The sequence below is a fragment of the Dipteris shenzhenensis genome, chromosome 19 (genome assembly GCF_047967505.1).
Source record: "Dipteris shenzhenensis isolate YYH24624 ecotype China chromosome 19, Dip_SZ_1.0, whole genome shotgun sequence".
Lineage (NCBI taxonomy): Eukaryota > Viridiplantae > Streptophyta > Polypodiopsida > Gleicheniales > Dipteridaceae > Dipteris > Dipteris shenzhenensis.
The window spans coordinates 14,788,553-14,794,310 of NC_141614.1; the positions used below are offsets into that span (position 1 = coordinate 14,788,553).

A 5,758-nucleotide genomic window follows, 5' to 3' on the forward strand; every position below is an offset into this window, starting at 1 on the left:
TTTTTTAAATCTTCATTTTTGACTCAATGTTTTGTTTTATAAGAGCCTCTTTTTTTGAAATGTTTTATCCAGAATTATCTCACAAAATGAATTTGGACAGTGCAAGAGTCCAAAATTAATGAAATAGGTGTTGTACAGGTTGACGAGAAAAATGAATCTATTATCCTATTGAACACGGGTGTGGTGGAGGAAATGGTGAGAGTTCTGAAAGGTCCAAATCCCGGCAACGACGTCTCACTACTAATGGTAAAGATGACTTTTCAGAAGAGCGATTCATTGTCATGATTTATGGAAGATGAAGGAGAGAAAATGCAGGATTAGTAATAGAAGGTTTGTGTGATCTCTGGCGCAAAGACAATTCTCGCCTCCATCCATTGATAGGGTCATCCTCCTGGCTCATGATTGATCTCGATTCTACCTGAAGAAGCCGATGAGGACTGTGGCGGCTGGAAAGGCAATGCTGGCATCTACGACGGAAGACGATCAAATTTATCTCACCCTTAATCATTCTCACCCCAGATATCAATGTAAGGAGAGTGTCTAACATACGTCGATACCCTGAGTCTCGTATGTCGTTGGTAGCATTCGTTTTGCGTTCAGTACATAGATGATATGACACAGTTAATAAATCCTTGTTTTCTTAGAGATAATACTCATTTTTGTCGTCACATTAGGCAAAGGCTCGAAACAATTGGGTTTGTGAATTTACGCTTAACGAGGAGAAATTCATATTTGTGTTTTTCTTCATGTTGTGCAAAGTTGATTATGAAACAAAGTTTGTTGTTTGTAGCATCGGTATGAACAGCTTCAGCAAGACATCATAGTACACCATCGGTATTATTTCATATTGCTTGCACAGTCAATGATCCGTGGAAATCTCTATCAATGAAGTGCAAGGTGTAGACTATGCAGTGTTTAGAATTTCTGATTTCATACTTTCAACATTTGAAGCTCCTTTGTGACTAACCCACATCCCATTTTCTATTGTATAAACCAGTAGGAATTTCACCACCAAAAGATTTAGAAATTTTGAGTAGCACGATGCTCAATGTAGACTAGCATATCGCCACTAAGTTGGTCATCGATCTGCCACCATTTCTTCCTGTGCACATAACGGGCATATCACTACTTTGTTCATCGATCTGCCACCACTTCTTTCCTGTAAACATAACGGGCATATAATCTAATTCATAATGTAGACTAGCGTATAAATCCAATCGATGTACCTCAGGGCGGTTGGCATGAATGAAACACTATGTGCTGAGGTGTTACGTTGCGATAGTCCAATGTTGTTAAATCTCTCATATCCACACATACGTGTACCATGATGTTATCAGATTACAGGACATCCAGAAGTTACTCGATTATCCGCTGAACCCTTGATGGATGGTTCTTGAAAAATGGGACAAATAGTTGTCTATGCGGACCAAGTCTTTGTTTTGCCTTCGCTGCTTTTGGTAATTTTTATTACCTCCATCCATGAAAGCTCGTGTTAGATAATCGCACGAGATTTTCCTGGAAGACAGAGTCATATCTCCTTGATAAGGCAGAAAGTCGATCCTGTTGCTACAGGGATGAGGAGAGGCATGGCCACGCCCACTTCTTTTTGAAAGCAGAGATCCTAAGGCTCGCTTATAAAAACGGGTTTCCAATGGCCGTTTTTGCTTCATCTACCGCTCTTTGTGCCTTTGCTCGTTCTTGCTTTGTCTGTTGCTCTCTGTAGTTGATATTTTATCTCCAAGTAGCTTTTCTCAATGATCATGTCAGGTACAAAGGGGTCTGCTTCCCAAAAGGAATCGAAAGGATCAGGAGAGTCCATGGATATGAGCAGTGGGGAGTTTGAAAGAGGTTTTAATTCTTTGGCTTTTTCGTGATTCCTTTCAAACTACGTATCCAACTTTGGCTTCCATTTTAATGTTTTCGTTACGTTCCCAGGCCTCATGAACATGGCCAAATCCAAAAAACCAGTGAAGGATGATTTAGCCTTGATCCATGAAGGTGACGATTGAAACGAACTGCTCATCTCTCTCTGAACTATTCAGCCTAACACGTCAAGCTTGATAGCCTAGCATTTTCTCCCTCTCGCGAATCAGGAAATCTTTGCTTCTTATCAAAGTTCATTCGGCTCTGCCAAAGTGATTGTCGTGACCACTAAAATCGATATTCTATTGTTATTTTGCTGCAGAAGAGGTATAGGAATCAGAGGGCAAAACCTCTGTGCACCAGAAGAGGTACAGCTTCTTGATATACGTCCGCAACATAAAAAGATGTTACATGCAGCACAGTAATATCCGAAAGAGACAAACTCAAATGAAGGTGTTGATTTGTTGCCTCTTCCAATCGATTCTCAGTTGGATTTTTTTCCAATGTCCCCTATATGTTTTCTGTTCGATCATTATGTGATGCCACGAAATTTTTTTAGATCATTTGATACATAACAAAGTATCAAAAAGCTCCATCAGAAAGCCGGCTTGTATCAATGAGCCCTTCAATTCAATGGAAGGTAATTTGAGTTTTACATAGCCAGTTGTTACTTTCTTGCATTAAATAATGGGTTTCTCTAGAAGGCCTTTTTTTAATTTTCATCTTGTATCTAGGACTACCTCCTCCAATGAGAGATGTAGTCCATGCTCTAGCCAGCAAGGTATGGTATCCGCTTCAGGCACTTGCTTGATAAAAATGTCGCTTCCAAAACCATCATCGATTGCAAGTATGCCTTTGAATCTCGCCCCAAGAAAGGAGGGCGGCATACGAAAGAATTCGAAGCCTACACTAAGGACCGCATTCCATGCTGCAGCCATGCAAGCATGTGCCGAGGGTAAATTTTGTCTATTTTGTTTGTTTCCAGTGTTTTTTTTTTCGATGGTTTTTCATACTTGGTTTTTATGGTCTAGTTCGCCAAATAACACGTGACAAAGGGTGCCACATAAAATAGAAGTGCGTAATAATTATTGACATGAGGCCACCTATTCCTAAGGAGAGTAGTGGCTCTGGAGTTTTGGACACTTAAGCTATTTCTAGCTGTGTTTTAGTTTGCACATCTCTCTAAACAACTATTTCAAATTGTTCTATTTGTATTTGCAATCTTTTTTATATCTTCTTTACCTCGTATAGAATATTTCTTTTACGAAGAGCAAATGGTTACTTCCTTGTATTCTTTTCAAAAGTGGATATGTAATTAAAAACTTTCAAAAAAAGAATTTTAATGCTTACAAATATGTACACATGATAATATTCTTTGTTTCCTTCCCAAACACTTTTTATTGAAGCAACAACAATTAATCAAAGTCAATTGGTTATAAACATAGCTCGTTGCATTACAATTGTAAGCCAATGACATATTTAACTCTAATATAATTTATAAGCAAAGTTAAGAATTACTCCCTCTTTTTATGCCTTGCAAGACCAATCACTTCATATACATTTCTTATGTGCACTTTACTTATTCCAAATACAATTCATGTGTCCATTTTACTTATTCGAAAGAATTTCCCCAAAAAAAAAAGAATATGTATGTTTATAAAAACCCAGAGATAAGCCTTATGTAGTGCCCTTTCAAGGGAACATCTTACATTGAATCACATTCTACCTTAATGTAGCTCTTCGGTAGCGCAAATGTTAACGCTTAGTTTTTTTCCAAGGCACTTCCAAAGTCTATGTATGTATATAGAAATCCAGAGATAAGCTTTTTGTAGTGCTCTTTCAAGGGAACATCTTACATTGAATCAAAATGTGCCTTAATATAGATCTTCGGTAGTGCAAATGTTAAGGCTCGTTTTCCTTTTTAGGCCACTTGCAAATGTCACAACATTGTGAAATTAGAAACATAGGTACTCCTTCACTTCTTTCAATGTATTCCCACTCACAATGTCTATACTCTTTGTTTTCCAGTGAGTTCAAGTATTGGGGTGCACATTCCAAAAACTATTCATGATTACTATCTAAGCTGCCCACATGAGGCGGGCATGAGGCACAAATTGGAGCTGGAGTGAATAATGGAAGTGGACATCCTATTTACATGCGCATCGACTTCACAGATCGTGCATGCTCAGAGACAATCGCTTTGCATGTCCCCCTTGCCTATGTATTGGACTTTAAAGAGGTCTTCCAAGTTGATGAGTTTTTCTGAGTGGAGGGACCAACAATAACCAAACGAGCACCTGGTGAAGGGGGCACTTCATTATTCTCTTTACGTGTTGATGCAATGATGATAGTACTCAAGGGTGAGCCTTTTGAAGGAAATATTTCTTTTGTCTCAGATAATAGCATACGCCACTATGCGCCATGGGTGGCAAACCAAATGGAAAACATGAGGGCACCTTTTACATCGGTCATTGACACAGTGGCCTTTGTGATTGTCAAAGTCGATCTAGATGGCCCGCCAATAGACGAGATCACTATCGTTGACGACCTCAACCCAGAAGATCGTGCAACAGTGAGGACAAGCCAACTAAACATTTCTTTTAAGTTTCTTCCAACCCATTCTCCCCTTGACCTATGCTTTGACCCTTATCTCTTTTTTGCTGGCAGATTTCTTTTGTTGTTGCGGATAGGTGACAAACACTTTGCACGCCTAGTGGAGGAATTTGTAGATGAGGGGATTGTCATGTATGTTGCCAAGAATATATCTTACATGCGCACCAGGCATGCACTTGGGGTTTTTGACTTCACCATTCTCAGTGCAGTGCCAGAAGGAAATCTGAGAACAACACTGCATGACGCTTTCATACAACAAATGTCACAACTGGGGTATGGCAAGAAGGTATACAACCTTTACTAACCCTTTTTTCACTTTTGCCAACACCCAGAAACAAAATTCATTTTACGAAAGGTGTATGTGTCAAGTTGTTGGTTCCTTGCACTTCGTCTGCCTCAACAACCCTATGACTGAATACCATTGCGGTTCCTGTGGAGGCTCCCGAGTCAACAGAGACCCATTGCGCCCACATTGCTACTCCTATGAAGGTGTGCAGAGCATTTCACAAGTCCCATGCCTTAAAGGATGTGTTGTGCTGCAAGATGCTTCTCAAGTTGCTGTGTAGCTTCATGGTCCACATGTTGACGAGGTCCTCGGCCTTCACTGCCCTCTCCTTTAATTTCATACTTGAAGTGTTGTCACCACACATTCCATGTTACTCAAGAAGAGGCAAACTTGTTCGTCATTCGATGCACGCAACTGTTTGCCATCTTCTTTTCAAAGCTCTCATTCGTTCTCCAACACAGGGGAATGGCTTCCATTTCGTTGCTCAAACTCTCATAAACCTTGCTCTCAAGCTATCTTCATCTTACGGCTTGTAATTCTTTTAGCTGAATTATGGTCTGTGCCTTCCACTGCAAAAGTGTTCCTATGACACATTCTCAGGGTCTCTTCAATTTTCAATGTGTTGTTCATAAAGTTACTTCATACTCTGTCACTTACATGTCTCATGTATATCCTCGCCCATGACCAAGCAATGTACAGATAACCATGTTGCCAAAAAAAAAAATCCATTCTAAGAAACTTCATGAATGGAAGCTTTCTGCCTGAATATTTTGTGATACAAGGGTTGTTATCGACTATTTGGTTCAAATACATTTCATTTGGCTATTAAGAAGTTACCCTTGCATAATTTGATCTTGCATCTTCATCATTCAATGCACACAGCTATTTGCCATCCTCTTTATGAATCTCTCGTTTGTTCTCCAACAAAGCAACATGGCTTTCATTTTGCAGCTCGAACAATTATAAACCTTGCTTCGGGCTTTCTTGGTCTTTCGG

The 5,758-nt window shown here is 39.6% G+C and overlaps 1 long non-coding RNA gene across 1 annotated transcript; it reads left to right on the top strand.

The window, feature by feature from the left end:
• The first annotated feature begins 1,767 nt into the window (after positions 1–1,767).
• Positions 1,768–2,296, top strand: LOC147890137 (uncharacterized). The gene is made up of 3 exons (XR_015542720.1): positions 1,768–1,848; positions 1,936–1,998; positions 2,186–2,296. It is a non-coding gene; the product is annotated as an uncharacterized LOC147890137 (long non-coding RNA).
• The last annotated feature ends 3,462 nt before the right edge of the window (positions 2,297–5,758 follow it).